The 22,238-nt window shown below is 42.4% G+C and overlaps 1 protein-coding gene across 9 annotated transcripts in view; it reads right to left on the bottom strand.

Annotated features, from left to right (window-relative positions):
* The window catches only part of trps1 (trichorhinophalangeal syndrome I), a 290,663-nt gene that overhangs the window by 169,786 nt on the left and 98,639 nt on the right, over positions 1-22,238 (bottom strand). The gene's annotated exons all lie outside the window — the stretch shown is intronic.

Below are 22,238 nucleotides of genomic sequence, written 5' to 3'. Positions count from 1 at the left end.
GCGATTATCTACAGCAGAACGTTTGGAACACTATTAAACAATCTTACCACTAAGTCCAAACCACTGATAACAGCCGCCTACAAAAATAGGGTTCCACTTAGATGCTTTCTATGCGTGCAGAAAGACATTTAAGTCATTGATCAAAGGAAGTACAAAGTGCATGGGGTATATGGCTGACATCAGCACTCCTGACACGCAAATCAGAAAATAAGGCATACTCCTGATTTTCTGTCCATTCATTTAACAGATGGATAATTGTGGTCTGTGTGCCTGGATCACTCGACATTCACATGTACCCCAAAGTCACAAGGTAATCAGACACGTTAAAGAAAAGGTTACATGTGAATTGTCAGCACAGGAAAAATGATTTTTATTTTTTTTTTAAATAAAAATTGCCTGCAATAGTATGCTGAAAACATTTTGGAAACGATCCAAAATACAGTCTAAACCAGAGAATTGAACCAACACGCAAGCAGAAGGGTAGAGGGAAAGTTTTCACTTTTTAATTAATAGGTGTGGCATAATGTGAAGAACAAAGAACAAAGAAATGTACAGCACAGGAACAGGCCCTTCGGCCCTCCAAGCCCGTGCCGACCATACTGCCCGACTAAACTACAATCTTCTACACTTCCTGGGTCCGTATCCTTCTATTCCCATCCTATTCATATATTTGTCAAGATGCCCCTTAAATGTCCCTATCGTCCCTGCCTCCACTACCTCCTCCGGTAGTGAGTTCCAGGCACCCACTACCCTCTGCGTAAAAAACTTGCCTCGTACATCTACTCTAAACTTTGCCCCTCTCACCTTAAACCTATGCCCCCTAGTAATTGACCCCTCTACCCTGGGGAAAAGCCTCTGACTATCCACTCTGTCTATGCCCCTCATAATTTTGTATACCTCTATCAGGTCGCCCCTCAACCTCCTTCGTTCCAGTGAGAACAAACCGAGTTTATTCAATCGCTCCTCATAGCTTATGCCCTCCATACCAGGCAACATTCTGGTAAATCTCTTCTGCACCCTCTCTAAAGCCTCCACATCCTTCTGGTAGTGTGGCGACCAGAATTGAACACTATACTCCAAGTGTGGCCTAACTAAGGTTCTATACAGCTGCAACATGACTTGCCAATTCTTATACTCAATGCCCCGGCCAATGAAGGCAAGCATGCCGTATGCCTTCTTGACTACCTTCTCCACCTGTGTAGCCCCTTTCAGTGATCTGTGGACCTGTACTCCTAGATCTCTTTGACTTTCAATACTCTTGAGGGTTCTACCATTCACTGTATATTCCCTACCTGCATTAGCCCTTCCAAAATGCATTACCTCACATTTGTCCAGGTTAAACTCCATCTGCCATCTCTCCGCCCAAGTCTCCAGACAATCTAAATCCTGCTGTATCCTCAGACAGTCCTCATCGCTATCCGCAATTCCACCAACCTTTGTGTCGTCTGCAAACTTACTAATCAGACCAGTTACATTTTCCTCCAAATCATTTATATATACTACAAAGAGCAAAGGTCCCAGCACTGATCCCTGTGGAACACCACTGGTCACAGCCCTCCAATTAGAAAAGCATCCCTCCATTGCTACCCTCTGCCTTCTATGGCCTAGCCAGTTCTGTATCCACCTTGCCAGTTCACCCCTGATCCCGTGTGACTTCACCTTTTGTACTAGTCTACCATGAGGGACCTTGTCAAAGGCCTTACTGAAGTCCATATAGACAACATCTACTGCCCTACCTGCATCAATCATCTTAGTGACCTCCTCGAAAAACTCTATCAAGTTAGTGAGACACGACCTCCCCTTCACAAAACCGTGCTGCCTCTCACTAATACGTCCATTTGCTTCCAAATGGGAGTAGATCCTGTCTCGAAGAATTCTCTCCAGTAATTTCCCTACCACTGAAGTAAGGCTCACCGGCCTGTAGTTCCCGGGATTATCCCTGCCACCCTTCTTAAACAGAGGAACAACATTGGCTATTCTCCAGTCCTCCGGGACATCCCCTGAAGACAGCGAGGATCCAAAGATTTCTGTCAAGGCCTCAGCAATTTCCTCTCCAGCCTCCTTCAGTATTCTGGGGTAGATCCCATCCGGCCCTGGGGACTTATCTACCTTAATATTTTTTAAGACACCCAACACCTCGTCTTTTTGGATCACAATGTGACCCAGGCTATCTACACCCCCTTCTCCAGACTCAACATCTACCAATTCCTTCTCTTTGGTGAATACTGATGCAAAGTATTCATTTAGTACCTCGCCCATTTCCTCTGGCTCCACACATAGATTCCCTTGCCTATCCTTCAGTGGGCCAACCCTTTCCCTGGCTACCCTCTTGCTTTTTATGTAAGTGTAAAAAGCCTTGGGATTTTCCTTAACCCTATTTGCCAATGACTTTTCATGACCCCTTCTAGCCCTCCTGACTCCCTGCTTAAGTTCCTTCCTACTTTCCTTATATGCCACACAGGCTTCGTCTGTTCCCAGCCTTTTAGCCCTGACAAATGCCTCCTTTTTCTTTTTGACGAGGCCTACAATATCATTCGTCATCCAAGGTTCCCGAAAATTGCCGTATTTGTCTTTCTTCCTCACAGGAACATGCCTGTCCTGTATTCCTATCAACTGACACTTGAAAGCCTCCCACATGTCAGATGTTGATTTGCCCTCAAACATCCGCCCCCAATCTATGCTCTTCAGTTCCCGCCTAATATTGTTATAATTAGCCTTCCCCCAATTTAGCACATTCATCCTCGGACCACTCTTATCCTTGTCCACCAGTACTTTAAAACTTACTGAATTGTGGTCACTGTTACCGAAATGCTCCCCTACTGAAACATCTACCACCTGGCCGGGCTCATTCCCCAATACCAGGTCCAGTACCGCCTCTTCCCTAGTTGGACTGTTTACATATTGTTTTAAGAAGCCCTCCTGGATGCTCCTTACAAACTCTGCCCCGTCTAAGCCTCTGGCACTAAGTGAGTCCCAGTCAATATTGGGGAAGTTGAAGTCTCCCATCACCACAACCCTGTTGTTTTTACTCTTTTCCAAAATCTGTCTACCTATCTGCTCCTCTATCTCCCGCTGGCTGTTGGGAGGCCTGTAGTATACCCCCAACATTGTGACTGCACCCTTCTTATTCCTGATCTCTACCCATATAGCCTCACTGCCCTCTGAGGTGTCCTCTCGCTGTATAGCTGTGATACTCTCCTGAACAAGTAGCGCAACTCCGCCTCCCCTTTTACATCCCCCTCTATCCCGCCTGAAACATCTAAAGCAGTGTAAAAATTCCACAACTCACTAACGGTACACGAACAGAGGTCTAAGGTAATGATCAGAAGGCATCATTGTAAACGAAATAACTTTTTTAAAAAATTGACTACAGCAGTGGACATCGGGTGAGAGTTGAAAGAGCAGCCAGTAAACCTCAAAAGTTGACAACCACAAAAGGTTAGAATTTTTTTTTAAAGTAGGAGTCAAGGCGTGACGAAACCAAGAGAATACTTAAATGTAGCAACTGCTTGTCCCGGTAGAAATGTTGTCAGATTGGTCCCAAGCATCAGTCTGGCGAATGTGAAATTAGTCAAGAGCCACAACACCAAGTTAATCGGTTATAGGGAAATGCAGATTGTATTGGGATGCTGAAGCAGATGCCTGCAAGTCTTGGATGATGGATTGTGAAAAGCAGCAGCCCAGTGGAAATAGGGTCAGGAGTTGGAGCTCTCCCCATTAGGCTCTACATTCAGTTAAGTACATTTTAAAAACTTAGCTTGCCAGTTATCCAGGACAGGTTATTCTTGCTGTAGTGACTCAAACAGACATTGGGCGGGATTCTCCCATTCGGCAGAGTTTCCATGCCGTCGGGAACGCCGTCGCGTTTCACAATGGCATGAATGGGCCGCTGGGAGTACCGATTCTGACCCCAACAGGGGGCCAGCACTCGCTTGGGTTCACGCTGCTCCAGCCTCCCATCCCGGCGCGAACTGTGCGCCGCGCCAACCCGCGCATGCGCGGTAGCCTCCCTCAACGTGCCGGCCCCGATGCAACATGGCGCGGGAGTTCAGGGGCCGGCGCATAAGAAAATAGGCCCGGGGAGCGAGAGGCTGGCCTGCCGATCGGTGGGCCCCGATCGTGGGCCAGGCCCCATCGGAGGACCACCCCCGGGGTCAGAGCCCCCCTCCCCCCCTCACAGGCCGCCCCCGACCCTGCGCGCAGAGATCCCGCCGGCTGCGACCAGGTGTGGACGGCGCCGACGGGTCTCTGCCTTTTTAGAGCAGCCACTCGGCCCATCCAGGCCGGAGAATCGGCAGCCCGGCCACATAGAACGGCCCGCGATCGGTGCCATCCCAAACGCGCCGATTCTCAGTTCCGCGGAGAATCGCATGCCAGCGTCAGGGCGGCGTGGCGCGGTTGCGGGGATTCTCCGGCCCGGCGCAGGGTTGGGAGAATCCCACCCCTGATTTGTATATGTGGAGGGAACAAAGCCAGTTTCAGACATGGGTAGCACACATTGATTTTTCTTTTAGCCTTCACCAATATGGCAGTCAGCATTCTTCCTGTTCTTCTTGCCCGCCATTTTGGAAGTTCAGGAGAACATTTAGTTTCCAAACTATATGCACTGCTTGGCCAAATTTCTAGGTCCAAGTCTGTTAGATGTTCTCGAAAATCATTCAAATGAAAACTACTAAATATTTATTTTGGCTAAAGTACAAGGATAGCTGTTACCAGAAACTGAAATCTGGTGACTTCAAAGCACCTCTTATTCTGCTTTCAAAGAGAGAAAACACTTCTGAAAAACTGGGCAATACAGGATAACTAGAACATATAATAGTGTTACAAAAAGGCCTAACAAAATTCACATCATCTCAATTTGAGTCACAGTAGAAAGTGAAAAGTTACTGTGGTTAGAATACAAAGTCAAGTTCCCAGAGAAATCAGACTTGATCTGTGGGAAAATTGCAAATAACTGCCATTTTCTTCCCCTTGTCAGGTACCTAATAGGGAATGATTATTTACCACATGTATTCGCACTGAGATACATGAGATACTTCTGCTTTTATGTCCATATATGCTGAGCTTTTTACAGTGCGTTATACTGAATAGCACAAACAGTCTTGTGGTGTATTCATTTGAACATCTTTGCAATGTGCAGGAGAGATTATTTCTTCAAGTTAAGCTATAGTTCCAGATTGCAAGTATGTGAGAATGATACTGTATGATTATGAGGTTTTGGTGTCACCCTTTTCAATGTTACAATCTGCAATTCTGTTTTAACTTCTGTGTACTGAAGTCCATGTTAGTGTTGTTTCCAATGAGCTGGTGTGGTGGCTCGGATGGGTGGAACCTCGAGCCTCAGGAATATAAGGAGGCAACACATGGGCATGTACCACCACAACCTCCAACACCACCAGGATAGGTGATAGAGTGCTGCAAGACGGAGGAAAAACCTAGGAAAATCACAGTAGCCTTTGCTTTTGTCCATTTTTTAAACAAAGGTCCAGATCTTTCTGTCTACGTACGCATCCCTGAAGAAGTGTAACAGAACCCTTCAAAAGTCACGAATCATTGGTTTCAAGGGGATTGCCCAGAAAGCTTGAACTGATCCGAACCCAACCCTCTGAAAAATCCTAATCTAATTCCTGTGTAACTATACAACTGACCCCCACCCTGACTCTTACTGATTCTCCCGACTCGCCCCTCGACCCTCTGACTAGCCCCCATACCACCATCCGATTTCCACACCCTCCCTCCCCACCCCCACCTCACTGATCCAACGCGTAATCAGACACCCAATCCAAATACCCCAAAAGCCAATTTACCACTCACTCAACTGCCACCCTACCCAGCTGCTACCCTGCCCCTTTACCATCACTTTGTAGTTTTTCAATGGTGGCCTCCCCTCGACTCAACCTGTCCTGAACCCCCCACCCAAACCTGCCTAGTCCCACCAGAGACCCCCACAAGCAGACCTGACTAACCCCGACCTGATAGCCCCTCCCCAATCCGACTATTCCCACCCCACCCACCTGCCACGATACATAACTAATAGCCTATCCACCTGCCACCATTACCCACCCTACCCACACTCACCCTCACCCACTTTATTCCTTTATCCATCCTGCCCACTTACCTTACCCACCCTACCCTAATCCACCTTACCCCTTTACTCATCCTATCTGTTACCTTCTCTCTGTAGCTTTTTATAGCAGCTTTGGAACATTTAAACTCCTTACTTACCAGAATATGTCAGCTTGTGCCATAAAAAGGCTCATCTTCCCCCGACGATCTAGTGTTACCAAGAAGCGGTTCCATTTCAGGTAAGCTACACATTTCTGGAGGAGCTGGGATCGGTAGTCTCATCCAGAAAGGCGGAGCTTCGGCATGGCACAGAAAAGCAAGAGCGGAGAAGAAATCGGACAGTGATTGCCACACTTTGGAAGATTCAGGTCGATTGTATTTTTGGAAGAAGACTGAGAGCAGATTACTCATCTAATCACTAAAGATTAAAAAAACTTCGCTTTTTTTGTTATATTTCTTTATTGCTGCAAAGCGAAAATGTATGGAGGTGCCCACACTCAGCATTCTTGTAAAACACAATGAGGTTTATTCAGGACGCTGCTCACACAATCAAAATGGTGATCACCCAAAGCCCACGCAAACACTCTACTGATGTCACTACACATCACATGATGCATAACCAGCAAGAATGTATTCCCAGATACATAATACCCCTCGCTCCTTACTTCATTAGTGCAAGTCAACAATTCTGAATAACAAATATTTATTTCTATACATATATACAATTCAATAAGGCAGTCACTGTGGCAGACGTCTATTCCTTTCTGGTAGAATTTGGCGTTCTTGAACTTGGCTACTTGCAACCTCAGAAGTGTCCTCGTTATTTTCTGTAGATGGTATGTCTTGAGTAGTTATTTCAGCATCTGTCGCCATAGGCATTGAAAACTCCTTTGAAACAGAATCTGAACTTGTCCATGGTCTCCAATCTACAGTATCGCTCTCTAGATCTTCTACTAAAGGTAGAACCTCTTGAGAGGCTTCACACTTCATGCAGCAAGTAGCTGATCAGCATGACGTTGTCAAACTCCTTCATTGTCCGGCTCTACAGTGTAGGATATTGGACCTGTCTTTGCTAGCATCGTAGCTGGTACGCATTTCTCTTTAGTGGTGTTTCCGAGCTAACACTCTCTCTCCCTGGTTAAATACTCCCCTTTTAGAGACATTCTCCTTCTGAGCAATTTGTGTTTATTTTTATCGCGTAACAATCTTTAAAATATCAGATGGAGTTAACAAATCAAACTGTGTTGTTTCCTCTGGAAAAACAGCTTTTCCAGTGAAATTTGCCTGTTAGCATGTTGTGTTCTCATAACATATTAGAAATGTGTTTCCTCTTCTTGAATATGGTCCCTGGTCCTTTGACAGAATGCTTTAAAGACTGCATAAAACATTCTGCCAATCCATTCATTGCTGGATATGGGGCTGCCTTTATGTGGTGTACACTGTTCCCTTTCAAGTAGTCCTCAAACTCCTTCGAAGTAAAGTGCGCAAAATTATCACTGACAATCTGCCCCATGTTCAAAATCTTGAGAATACTTTGTCTATTTTCTTAATGGTCTGCTCGGTCGTCACTGACTTTATTAACCTGACTTCTGGCCATTTTGAGCGCATGTCTACAATCACTAAGAATATGTGACCTTCCAGTGCACACTTATGATATCCAGCATCGCAAATCAGAACAGCCCGTAAATGCTGATGCTTTATCACAATTGTTGTTATAAGTCAAGCATGACCTGAAGAACATTTTGGCAATATTTTGTATTTCGTGCTCATGGATAGTGTACCTGTGACTTCATCTCAAGTTCAAAGTTATACAAGGACCGATCCAGTGATGGGGAGTAAATATAATTGATGGGTATTCTCTGCCATGGTTGTGTGGCCATCCCAATGAATGTAATGGTTGTGATGGTGCAGTATTTTTTTAGTTTTGCACAAGTTGGCATTGCCCAACTTTCTCTTTAATTTTACCATTTAATCCAGGCCAACAAAAATAACTGTGTGCTAATTCCTTCATCCTTACCACACCAGGATGTCCCTCATGCATTTGGTCAAGGACTCTACTACGTAAGCATGGAAGAATAATTACATGAATTCCCCACAATAGAACTCCATCTGTACTGTCAACTCAAGTCTTCATGTGATGCAAGGCTTGAGACCTGGATTTTTTCGATGAACATCTGACAGGATTCCTTTTTTGGCCTTCCCATCACTCGATCAGTTTTTGTATATCTTCGAACTTGAGATGAAGTCACAGGTTAACTATCCTCGAGTGATAAATACATATCATTGATGAAATGTACTTCAGGGTCATGCTTGACTTGTAATGGCAGTCGTGTTAAAGAATCAGCATTTGCATGCTGCTCGGACTTGCGATACTGGATATCGTAAGTGTGCGCTCATCTTTGCAATCTTCAAGTGGCCAAAGAAGGTATACCTTTATACAGCCCAATGATTGTTGTCAAGGGTTGATGATCCGTCAAAAGGGTAAAATGATGCCAATAAAGGTAATCAAAAATAAGGCTTCCTTTTCTAGCTGAGCGTAATTCATTACTGCGCTAGTACAAATACGTGAAGCAAATGCTATCAATCGTTCCTTTCCTGAAGCCATTATGTGTGAGACAACTGCACCAACCCCACAGGGTGAGATATTGCAAGCAAATTGCAACTTCATTTTTGGATTATAATGAACCAACAATTCTAACTTTAGTAAAGCTTCTTCCACTCCATAGCATTTTCACATTCTTCTGACCGGTGCTATATGCCTATGTGGCACATAGCAATGTGTGTAAGAGCTTCAATCGTGTTGCTGACCATGAAATTGATTAATCTTAAAAATAACCATTTTGAGGATATGGTCCTTCTGAGATTGCTGACATTTTCTTTGGTACTTTGTGCAAACCGTCATTGTCGATAATATGGCCAAGATCATTTATGGATGACTAGAAAAAGTCACACTTTTCCTTTTTAACTCTCAGGTTGTGGCTCTGTAACCACTTCAGGGTAGCTTCCAAATTCTCCAAGTGTTCCTGTTCACTTGAACCAGTGATGAGCAAGTGATCTAAATGACATGGCACTCCATTCAACCCACTTAGGATTTGATCCATAGATTTTTGAAAAAGAGCAGGTGCAGATGTTAATCCAAAAGGAAGCATGAGGTGAACTATCTGACTTGAGTTTTAGGTGTACTTCCAACTCTAGTCATAGAACCTAGTGAATCTTCGAACACCTTCTCATACTTCTACAGAGGTTGTTGCAAGTTGCTCCTTGAATCCACTAATTGATTGACTGTTTCCCAGTTAAGCCTTATCTTAGCCAACCATGCTCTTCCAAATAGAGCAAGAAAGTTTCCACGGACAATATGAAGAAGTAACTTCGTTGTTTGCCCATTTGCTTCGACTTTCACCACAAATGCATCCTTTTAAAGATACAACCTCGTCAGTGTACATCCTTAAGGTCACATTTAATGGTTTTAAACACAGATGCTTCAGCTTTTGATGATAACTTTTCAGGTATTAGCAATACTATTGCAACCGTATCCATTTACATATTAATTTCATTACCTTAAGGGTGGCATAGTGGTGTAGTGATTGGCGCTGCTGCCTCACGGCGCCAAGGACCAAGGTTCAATCCTGGCCCTGGGACACTGTCCATGCGGAGTTTGCACATTCTCCCCATGTCTCACCCTCACAACTCAAAGATGTACAGGGTAGGTGGATTGGCCAAATTAATTTTTTTTTAATTTCAAGTTTTGGATATGCCCAAAAACGTTGTTGGTCAACCTGCATTGACAAGATACCTAGTTTTAGTTCTTGCTGTAGCTCGATTTTGTTGTCTTTTTTGTGATCTTGATCTTCGTTCCCCAAGTTGTAGAAATGCTGGATTGTTTAGCTGTGTTTTCTTTTTACATTTCCTTGGTTTTGAAGTCGTTTTCTGAGTCCAACACGCCTTGGCAATGCGGCCTTTCCAACACGCCTTGGCAATGCGGCCCTTCCAACACGCCTTGGCAATGCGGCCCATCCAACACGCCTTGGCAATGCGGCCCTTCCAACACGCCTTGGCAATGCGGACCTTCCAAGACGCCTTGGCAATGCGGCCCTTCCAAGACGCCTTGGCAATGCGGCCCTTCCAAGACGCCTTGGCAATGCGGCCCTTCCAAGATGCCTTGGCAATGCGGCCCTTCCAAGACGCCTTGGCAATGCGGCCCTTCCAACATGCCTTGGCAATGCGGCCCTTCCTACCACAGTTTTTTCAAGTATTTGATTTTCTCCAGCATTACCCTGCTAAGTTTCCAAACTGTGACATAGTTGCATTTTTGCAGCCTTGTTCCTTGAGGTATTCATTTTTTGGATCTTTGCTCCAGCCCCCATCTGCGAAGCCTTTCTCACTGCAAACTCCATAGATGTGGTAAGTTCCAAAGCAGCTTTTAGAGTTAAATCACTTACAGTAAGCAGCTTCCTCTGAATTGCTTCACTGCATAACCCACAAACCTGTCTACTCGAAAAGTATCATCAAGTGTTGTACCAAATTCACAATATCTAGCTAATCTTCTCAAAAACACTATACTCAAAAACACTATAAACTGTAAAATCGTTTCACCTTCTTCCTGAACACAGGTGATGGAATCGGAACCTTTTTGCAATCAATAACGGCATAGGAGAGAATTGTCCGTCTAAAACGTCATTCACTGAAGGACGTGCTCCCTGACTTTGCTGGGTGAACAAGATTCTGGAGCAGCATGAACATTGTAGGGTAACGGAGCTGAGAAATGTTGCAACCTTTAGGTCCTCTGGTGTCTGATTAGCTATTAAAAACAATTGGAATCTTTCTTCATATGAACTCCATGTTTCATAATCCACATCAAACACACCCATGGTACCGTTGTTCCTTCCATTTTTGGATCCCAGTTCAGAGGGTCTATAACTGTGTTGGAAAGCATTGCACAAACTTGAACAAACAACTAGGAAATTTTTACCCTTCTGCCCAAGTATTTCAACTTTTCTATCGAGTACTGGCCCATTGCAGGCCACAATCCCCACAATCCCCACGGCCTCTGTAGCTTTGCCACGTGGATGGTCCCTGCAGCACACACCCCACTCACTCAACACAAGCAAGACTTTTCCCAACTGTCGGTTTTCTTACTCATAATTGCTGTCGAAAACTTTTGTTAAACCTTCACATCGGCGACTCTGTTTCGCCTGAGGTGTGTGTGTGTTAGAGTCCGATCTCTAGTATCTTCTGTTTCTCCCCTTCTTTCCAGCAATTTTTCTGTCTCAATCTTTGTCATCAGTTTTCTCTCTTGTTATATTTCTTTATTGGCGCAAAGGTTCCCACACTCTGGATGCTTCTAAAGCTCGATGAGAGTTTTAATAAGGGTGTTGTTCATACAATCAAGATGGTGACCTGCTCAAAGCTCACGCAAACACTCTGCTGGCTTCACTGCACAGTGACGTAGAACTAGCAAGAATGCATTCCCAGAAACATTTGGGCTAAAACATTTGTTTTAAATATGAAATATCATTTCAGTTGACATCTAACCTGGTTACTTGGACACCTTTCAGTGCATTCACAATCCAACTGAAGTGTCAGTCACAGCAGTTACAGCTTTGTATTGATGCCAAGGCTGAAGCACAAGTCAGAAATGAAGGTCCAAACTGATTCTGAAATGAAGAATTCCCCCTTTGAAAAACCTCATTCCTCTTCAGGCCCTGCCTGCAGAGTCAGTTGGTTCTTATACCTATAACTGCAGCCTTGGTATGAAGCAGCACTAGCACACACCGATGCCAGAGTTAATAGTATGTTTGCATCATTAGGAACAAGACTGATTTTATTGTGGGATCACCCATTTTCCTTACCCTTCCCTCCTAAAGGTAGCCAGTTAAGTTGAAGTACAGTTCCACAATCGCCGCGCTGCCGCACCAATTCGTCTTTTCTATCTTTCACATATTGTCACTGAAGAGTGGACAGAAGCAGAATCAATTGATTGATTTTATGATTTTAGTCTAGGCTCACTCAGGCAGATTGTGATAGGCTTTCCACTGCCCTTTCACCTTCATGGTATGCACCCTTCTACTGCGGTGCATCCAATATTACCAAAATCTGCACATAGCGGGTGTGAGGGGTTCCGGCCCATAGTACTGGAGTCTCAGGTGGAAGTTGGGAAAATGGTAAAAAGGCTGCAAACCAATTTTCAAAATAGAAATTTTGGAACTACCAAAATCTGTTGCGAAAACCAGTTGACACAAGAACACTGTGCAACAGGAGTAGATTTCCATGGCTTGTTAAAGTCAACACCGTTTGCATTGCGAATGCACCTCCCCAAACACACCACCTGCAGCAAAACTGTGACAGTATGAACTATAGCCATACAAATTTCAGAGTGGGTAGATTTAGATTTAGTAATGCTGAATGTCAGTTAATCTTGCCACAAACAAACTTCAAAGGCAACTAATGAAACATCTTTGCTGCACCTTTTACCCTCCACCATCCACACTCCACTCCCAAATGGCTACTTGTTCAATCAGAATTAGATCTCCGAGTGGCTGGCAGTTTGTTTTTGAGCCACTTTTGCGTCCAGACTACCAGCTTCCATTTTTATTGGCAGCCATAATGAGAAGAATGGAAATCCAGAGGTTTAATCAGTAATGCTGATTTCCCTAACAAATATCAAAGTCTGCCATGTAAAACTACTGCGAATGTCAGTTGAAAAATAGCTTTACCCCACAGTAGCAATTAACCATATTATGTAATTAAGGGGGGGAAATCACCAAAGCAATATCCAGCTGACAGCAGGTTCCTTAACAGACATTTAAGAGACACAAGGTTTGACTGGAGTAAAATCAACATGGGTGTGACACTGGGCTATATACAACAAACAGTTTTCAGGTTTGACCCCCTCCTCAGCGCTGAGCTCTTCGATTTTCATGAGGTGAGCAGCACAGGCATAAAAACTCTCCAGGCTTCGGGATGGGGAGGTTGAAAGAAAATAAATTATCCAGGTTCCCCCTACCCTTCCATTTCCATGACCCTTACTGCTTAGTGTGCATGTGGCATAAATGAAGGCAGGACAAGGCTAAGCTGGTAGGCCCCCACTAGCCTGTTGATCTCCACAATCCCGGGCTCACACGTGAAGAATGGCAATTTAGGTGAGATAGTGGAATGTTGCTCCATGTTTATGCGCCAGTGTCTACAGGACAGAAGAGAAAAGGAGCAAGAAAAAGGTAACAACGCAGGACTTCAGTGCAGTTTCTAAAAGGAAAATGCTGCACTTTTAGTTAATCAGGGTGCTGAATCACCCGTAAATTAGTGCACATATTTCCTAAAAATGGTCAGATCAAACTCAATTTTGTTACGGAACTCAACCAATAGTTGGTTCTTTAGACTTATAGATGCTTAATATTATTTAATTTTCCTACAAGTGAAAGAGTTTTTTGGTAGAATTCTGACAAGAGCTCTGTAGCAATTACAATACAGATTCATGCACAAAGCCTTGACCCATACTGTGGCACCTCAGTTAAGAGTGCCTCAGTTTACAATACTTCTTCCAACAGGAGTAACCATAGCAACTCGAGCTAACTCTCCTTTCAAACTAATGCAGTACTTCTCTCCCACGGTTTGAGCTGGTTGCAAAGCAACATACTCCGAAAACCTTTTGTGAGCCAATGGTCACACTGATAATCTGGTAATAGGAAATAATCTAAGGCTAATGCACACATTCCAGGGCAACAGTGTGTTTTCTTATGTGACCTTTCAATACTACATTCCAAGGGCAATCTTCCAAAGAAAGCAGTATACAGAACAAAAAGAAATCTTAAAAACACTTTTCCGAGCAAAGTTACAGCTACCTGTTTATTGTCAGCAAGACCTAAATTAGCCTGAACATGTAATATTGTTCCAGAATTTGCATGGAGACTAAAATTATTATTCCCAAAAACAAATCACTGTCCCTTCCCACAATGATTTTGCAGTAAGTTTTTAAGTCTAATTTTAAACAAATGCTTTGTCCTATATTTGCTTTGTACTCTTGTGCAATGAGTAAAGCAAACAATTTACTGTTTGAAAACCATTGGCGCTTATTCTGCATCATACATCATAATTCCCTGGTCCTTAAAAGTACAACATCTTAAAAAGTTGTTCAAATCAAATCAGAATGTCAGGAGTTGGTGCATAAATTTCAAAAGTCAGAACATTAACACCATTGGGATAAAAGAAGGGACAAATTTGGAAAGGATTTTACTTTCAAAGCCGATTGATAAAATACATGTTACCTATAGGAAAGAAAATCTGCCGTCGATACTCGGACTGGCCTATCTGTGACTCCAGATCCATTGCAATGTGGTTGACTCTTCCCTACCCACTGAAATAGCCTTATAAGGTCCATTTTACTCAAGGGACAGGATTTACCACGCAACCCGCCACGTGTTTCGTGGCAATGGGGGGGGGGGGGCACAATTGGCTGACAATGGGATCTGCTGGTCCCTCCATTGTTAACATAGTTTCCTGTTGAATGCACCCCTCACTGCCGTGAAATCCGCGGCATGGGTGTGCCATCGGCCGGACTGGACAATCCTGCCGGCATGAATGGCTGGAAAATTCCAGCCAAGGACAAATAAAGAAGGGCAATGAATGTTGGGCTTGCCCACATCCTATGGATGATTTTTTTAAAAAATAAAAATAAAAAGATAACTATGCAATAAAGAAGAATATACGTTTTTCTGAATTGGATTATTATCTTACACAAGTGTCATGTGAGAGTACCTTTAAGAAATGGGTGTTTAAGAAATGTACCTTTAAGAAATGGGTGTTTAAGAAACGTACCTTTAAGAAATTGGTGTTTATCAGTGATGTCAGAGAGTGGGTAGAGCTGAGCTGTCTGTCAGCTCTTTACTTTCGTTTTAGGCTGTTTGCTGCAGGATGTGTTTTAGTTTCGTTTTCAGTGTTGGAGCTGAAGCCAGACAGAGCAGGTGTACCGTTGATCTCTCTGCCATGAAAAGACTATCTATGATCATTTGGTGAATTCAGAATTATAAATGTTTTCAGTAGTGAATGTAAACCTGATGTGCTTCTGTTAAAAGGTTTTGTTTTTTAAGTCGTATGGATGTTAAAAGGAAAGCTTAAAGCATTACTTAGTGTTGTATTCTTTGGGGTTGTATTTGAATTAATGGTTGCTAAGATGTTCACTGTATGTTTTAAAAAGGTTAACTTGAGTTCATAGAATAAACATTGTTTTGCTTTAAAAAATACTTTTCCATTTCCGCTGTACCACTCCTGTAGAGTGGGCCGTGTGTTCCCCATACCACAATCTATTAAAAGTTGTGGGTCAGGTGAACTCCATGATACACTTTGGGGTTCTCTAAACCCTGGCCCATAACAAATTGGGGGCTCATCCGGAATAAAAGTCTATCTATTGGATTGGCTTAGTGAACTCAAAGACAGTGAGGGGTGAGCATATTGTGGTTGCTTTTCAGGTGTGGTATTCTAGTTTAAGTGGGGAGTGTGTTGTGGATAATGGCTCTTTCAGAGGCTCTGAAGTTTTTGGGGGTGGAGACGGTCACACGCAGTACCTTACGGACAGAGACTAAAAGCAGACTGTTAGATTTGGCAAAAACATTGGAGTTAACATTATCTGACAAAATGCAAAAAGATCAGGTAATTATGGCGGTGGCTAAACATTCAAAGTTGCCTGAGATACAGTTTGACTCATTGGAAATGGCAAAAATTCAGTTACAAATTAAACAAATGGAACATGAGTAAGAATTAAAGCGGCAGAGAGAGAAGAAAGACGAAAAGAAAGAATAGCCCTAGCAGAACAAAAAGAAAGAGAAAGGGAGATACAGATCAGGGAAAAAGATAAAGAGAGAGAGTTTGAACTTCAGAAAATGGCCATGAAACATGACAGTCAGTTAAAATTGGCAGACGTAAAGGGAAACGTACAACAATTGGATGATAGTGATGAGGATAGTGGGAAAGAGCATCAAAGTCGAAGGCTTGGTGGGGATCTATTTAAACATGTCCAAGCATTGCCAAGGTTTCACGACAGGGAGTTGGAAGCCTTTTTCATTTCTTTTGAGAAGGTGGCTAAACAAATGAAATGGCCATAGGACATGTGGGTATTACTGATTCAAACAAAGCTGATAGGTAGGGTTAGTGAAGTATTTGCATCACTACCGGAGAAGGTACCTGAGACGTACGAGGAGGTGAAAAAATCCATCTTAGGTGCATATGAACGCGTGCCTGAAGCCTACAGACAAAGGTTTAGAAATTTAAGGAAAGAATTTGGTCAAACATACATGGAGTTTGAAAGGATCAAACAGAGTAACTTTGATAGGTGGATAAGGGCTTTGAAAATAGACCAAACGTATGAAGCTCAGAGAAATTATACTTTTGGAGGAGTTTAAAAGTTCAATTTCTGATATGGTGAGAACTCATGTGGAAGAGCAGAGGGTTAAAACTGCGAGATTAGCAGCGGAAATGGCAGATGATTATGAATTAGTTCATAAATCAAAGCTTGGTTTCCGACATCAGTTTCAGCCTGTGAGGGATAGAAACTGGGGACATGAGAAATACTCAAGTGGTAAAGGTAAAGGTGATCTGATGGGAGATAATAAGGGGAGTGTACCTCAGACTAAAAAAGAAATCCAGGAGGGTGGTAGAGACATGAAAAGTTTCAAATGTTTCCACGGTAATAAATTAGGCCATGTAAAGTCACAGTGTTGGTGGTGGAAGAAAAACACTTGGATGGCTGATATGGTAAAACAGGATAAGACAGTGGGGTTTGTTAAAGTGGTAAAGGAAAGCCCAAGTGAAGCAAAGGAGGTGCAAAAGACTGTACAGCCTGATCAAGAGGTGATTGATAAGAAGGTGCCAGATCTCATTCAAGAATTTACTTGTGTGGGTAACGTTTACTCATGTGTATCAGGAGGAGCAGGTAAAGAAGTCACAATTTTAAGAGATACGGGAGCGAGTCAATCTTTAATGGTAAGAGTCATATAGTCTGGGAAGAATATTGGCAGAAAAGGTGGTAATATGTGGAATTCAGGGTGAGAGGAGTAGTGTTCAATTATATAAGGTAAGGTTGGAAAGTCCAGTGAAGAGTGGTGAAGTGGTAGTAGGAATAATAGAGAAACTATCTTACCCAGGAATACAGTTTATCTTGGGGAATGATATAGCTGGATCGCAGGTGGGAGTGATGCCTACTGTGGTTGATAAGCCAGTGGAAAATCAGCCAACTGAAGTGTTGAAGGACGAATATCCTGGGATTTTTCCAGATTGTGTAGTAACAAAGTCGCAAAGTCACAAGTTAAGACAAGAGGAGAAATCAAAGAGTGAAGATGAAGTTGAAGTGCAATTATCAGAAACAATTTTTGATCAGATGGTTGAAAAAGAACAAGAACAGATGGAGGATGAGGCAGATATTTTTAGTTCAGAAAAATTGGCAGAGTTACAACAAAAAGATATAGAAATAAAACGGATGTATCAGAAAGCATACACGGAAGAGGAATCTGAGTGTATACCAGAGTTTTATTACCGTAAAAGTGAAGTCTTGATGAGAAAATGGAGACCTTTATATATGCAAGCAGATGAAAAGTGGTCAGAGGTTCATCAAGTAGTATTGCCGGTAGGGTATAGAAAGGAAGTGTTGCGAGTTGCACATGAGGTACCAGTGGGAGGTCATTTGGGAATAAGGAAAACTCAAGCTAAAATCCAGAAACATTTTTATTGGCCTGGACTACATAAAGATGTAGTTAAATTTTGTCAATCATGTCACGCATGTCAAGTAATGGGAAAACCTCAAGCAGTGATAAAACCAGCACCCTTGATACCCATTCCAACATTTGAGGAACCTTTTACAAGGGTCCTAATTGATTGCGTAGGGCCACTTCCGAAAATGAAAAGTGGGAATCAAATCTTTTGACGATAATGGATGTGTCTAGTAGGTTTCCAGAGGCCATTCCAGTACATAATATTACAGCTAAAAAGATTGTGGAGGAGTTACTTAAATTCTTTACTAGATATGGACTACCCACAGAAATACAATCGGATCAAGGATCAAATTTTACCTCAAGGTTATTCAAAGAAGTTATGGATAGCTTAGGAATAAAACAATTTAAATCAACAATTGCCATCCAGAATCACAGGGAGCGTTAGAAAGGTGGCATCAGACAGTAAAGGCAACGTTGAGGGCTTATTGTCAAGATTATCCAGAGGATTGGGATAAAGGAATTCCATTCGTACTGTTTGCAATTAGGGATGCACCTAATGAGTCAACCAAATTCAGTCCTTTTGAGCCAATTTTTGGTCATGAGGTAAGAGGACGACTTGAATTGATTAAGGAAAAATTGGTGAGTGAGAAATCGGAAATTGCACTATTGGATTACATGTCAAATTTTAGGGAATGATTAAATAGAGCAGGTGAATTGGCTAGACAACATTTAAAAGTTGCACAAAATGTGATGAAACGGGTAGCGGACAAGAAATCCAAAGTTCGTAGTTTTGTCAGTGGAGATAAAGTTTTAGTATTGTTACCAGTGGTAGGTGAACCTTTAAAAGCTAGGTTTTGTGGACCTTATCAGATTGAAAGGAAATTAAGTGAGGAGAATGTGGTAAGAACGGCGGATAGAAGGAAGACGCATGAAGTGTATCATGTGAATATGCTTAAAAGATACTTTGAAAGGGAAGGAAAGAAAAAGGAGGAGGTTTTAATGATTCTAACTCAAAAGTGACGAACCAAATCCAGATGACTGTGAATTTGACATACCTCAAATTAAATTGGAAAACGAGGAGGTTCTTAAAAATTGGGATAAATTGTTCAGTTACCTTCCAGAGGAAATACGGACTGACCTGAAAGAGCTATTGATATCACATGGGCAAGTTTGTAGAGATAAATTGGGAAGTACTAAAATGGCTATACATGATGTAGATGTGGGAAATGCTGTTCCAATCAAACAATATCCATATAGACTTAACCCTTTAAAATTGGCACAGGTTAACAAAGAGATTGAGAGTATGCTTAAAAATGGCATAACTGAAGTGGGTTGCAGCCAATGGAGCTCACCCATAGTGATGGTACCTAAACCAGATGGTACCCAACGGTTGTGTGAACTATAGGAAAGTTAATGCAGTTACAAGAACGGACTCTTATCCTATCCCATGTTTGAAGGATTGCATTGAGAAAGTGGGACAATCAGCTTTTATTTCTAAACTGGATTTATTTAAAAGGTTACTGGCAGGTACCTTTATCCGAAAGGGCGAAGAGATTTTAGCTTTTGTGACTCCAGATGGTATATACCAATTCAAAGTTTTGCCATTTGGCATGAAAAACGCCCCAGCCACATTTCAACGGTTAACTAACAAAGTTGTTTCAGGATTACCCAATTGTGCGGTATACATTGACGATCTGGTAATTTTCAGCCAGACATGGAAAGAACATTTAAAACATCTGATGGAGTTATTCGATCGACTCCAGGAGGCGGGTCTGGTGATAAACCTAGCTAAAAGTGAATTTGGAAAAGCCCAAGTCACTTTCCTTGGCCATACAATCGGACAGGGTCGAATGGTCACACGGGATGTGAAACCAACAGTTATTGAGGAGTTTTCAATACCCTCAAGATGAAGGGAAATAATGTGATTTCTTGGCATGAGAGGATTTGATCGAACATTTGTGCAAAGGTTTTGTAGCGTGAAGAAACATCGAAAATTTCAATGGACAGCGGAGTTTCAACAGGCATTTGACTGCCTGAAATCTGTGATAACCAATGCTCCTGTGTTGGAGAATTGCAAGGGACTCTGTGATCAGATTGAACTAAAGTAACTGACTTTAAAGAGACATGCCGAGGTGAAGAGGAATGGATTGTGCAGAGACCTTCTTGTTCAAAGAGACTGTCAATCAAGAAGGATTTCAGTTGGAGGAAGAACAAAAATAGACTATATTATTATATCTGTTTGTGTGTGTTGTTTTTTGAAACAAAAAAGTATATTTACTGTGTGCATTTCTTAAAGGATGGTGAAAAGGTGAAAAATGAAACCATCTTGAAGTTGATGGGTTTTTTTTCTTGGGGGGAGGTGTCATGTGAGAGTACCTTTAAGAAATGGGTGTTTAAGAAATGTACCTTTAAGAAATGGGTGTTTATCAGTGATGTCAGAGTGTGGGTGGGGCTGGGCTGTCTTGTCAGCTTTTTACTTTTGTTTTAGGCTGTTTGCTGCAGGGTGTGTTTTAGTTTCGTTTTCAGTGTTGGTGCTGAAGACAGACAAAGGTGTACTGTTGGTCTCTCTGCCATTTGGTGAATTCAGAATTATAAATGTTGTCAGTAGTGAATGTAAACCTGATGTGCTTCTGTTAAAGGTTTTGTTTTTTAAGTCGTATGGATGTTAAAAGGAAAGCTTAAAGCATTACTTAGTGTTGTATTCTTTGGGGGTTGTATTTGAATTAATGGTTGCTAAGATGTTCACTGTATGTTTTAAAAAGGTTAACTTGAGTTCATAGAATAAACATTGTTTTGCTTTAAAAAATACTTTTCCATTTCTGCTGTACCACACCTGCAGAGTGGGCCGTGTGCTCCCCATACCACTATCTATTAAAAGTTGTGGGTCAGGTGAACTCCATGATACACTTTGGGATTATCTAAACCCTGGCCCATAACACAAGTACTATCAGAAAGTGGGATATCGTTAAAGTAATTCTGTTTTAAATATTACAATGTCCAAGGACTCCTAGAGTGTGGGAACATTTTAAAACATATGACTAAGGATGAGAATATCCCGATCAACAACAAGGACTACATTTTGCAAAAATAATGTTGACCTTTAAGGGGCTGGGATGGCATATAGGAAAAATAAACTTTCCCCATAATGAGGGAATACAGTTCCAAGTGAACTGGGTCTATACCACAACCACCACCATATCCCCCCCCCCAACCATCAATTCCGATACTCGACTGCTTCCCTGTACTTCGTTCATCTATCGGCATTCGATCAGGAAATTAAGAGTGATGAACAATTAGCTATGGGCAAGGGATAGAATAAAACACACAGAAGACTCTGTAATTAAATACTGGTAAAGACAAGCAATACTGTATTTCTAAATTCTTTCTGAACTTCGCAACGTAAAATTAATCAACACTTGATACTGGCAGTCTCAACATTGATATATTTTTCCTGCCTTCAGACCAGAGTGCCAACGATATCCTCAAGGTAGGATGTCCAACTTAACAATGGAATTACTAATGTAACCCAGTCACCTGACTCAAATAATATAACTGGGTAAGCTGCACAACCCTATGTTGGCTTTTGATAATTAGCAGCAAGCATCTGTAATGTACAATACTTGGAAGATATTATACAAAAGATTACAGAAAGAATGATTTTTATAGCACCTTCATAATAATAAAACTTCCCAAGCTGCTTCACAGAGGCATTATAAAACAAAATATGACACCATATAAGGAGATGATAGGGTAGATGACCAAAAGCTTGGTCAAAGAGGTAGGTTTTGAGGAGTCTTTTAAAGAGAGGGAGAGAGGCGAAGAATTTTAGAAGGAAATTCTAGAGCTTAGGCCAAGGCAGCTGAAAACACGATCACCAAAGGTAGAGCAATTAAGATCGGTAATGCTTACGAGGCTGGAATTGGGGGAGCACCATTGTCTCGGCAGGTTGTTGAGCTGGAGGAGATTACAGAGCTGAGGAGGGGCCAGGCTATGGAGAGATTTGAAGACAAGGATGAGAATGTTAAATTCGAAGCTTTGCTTCACCAGGTATAGGTCAGCCTGCACAAGGATGATCGGAGATCAGCATCTGGTTCAAGTTGGAACGGGGGTTAGCAGAGATTTAGATGGCCCCAAGATTGCAGGTGAGAGCATGTGGAAGGCCAGCCAGGAGAGCAGTTGAATACCAGCATCCCCCTCGTATTTTGTGGATGTTTTAGAATCGTCAAGTCTGGTTGTAACAAAGGCATGAGGGTTTCAGCAGCAGAACAACTGAAGCACGGGCAGAAATGGGCAATGTCGCATGGGGTAGAAATTGACGATGTTAGTGGCGGCATGAGTGCGTGGTTGAAAGCTCACCTCGAGCTCAAATGTGACCCAGTTGTTACAAACATTCTGATTCTGAGAGAGTTTCCTGGGAGAAGGGTGAAATTGGTGGCGGAGCAGAGTTTGTGGCGGGCATCATTGGTCTCACTTTTC

The sequence above is a fragment of the Scyliorhinus torazame genome, chromosome 11, assembly GCF_047496885.1.
Source record: "Scyliorhinus torazame isolate Kashiwa2021f chromosome 11, sScyTor2.1, whole genome shotgun sequence".
NCBI lineage: Eukaryota > Metazoa > Chordata > Chondrichthyes > Carcharhiniformes > Scyliorhinidae > Scyliorhinus > Scyliorhinus torazame.
This window is presented reverse-complemented; position numbering and strand designations above follow the sequence as displayed.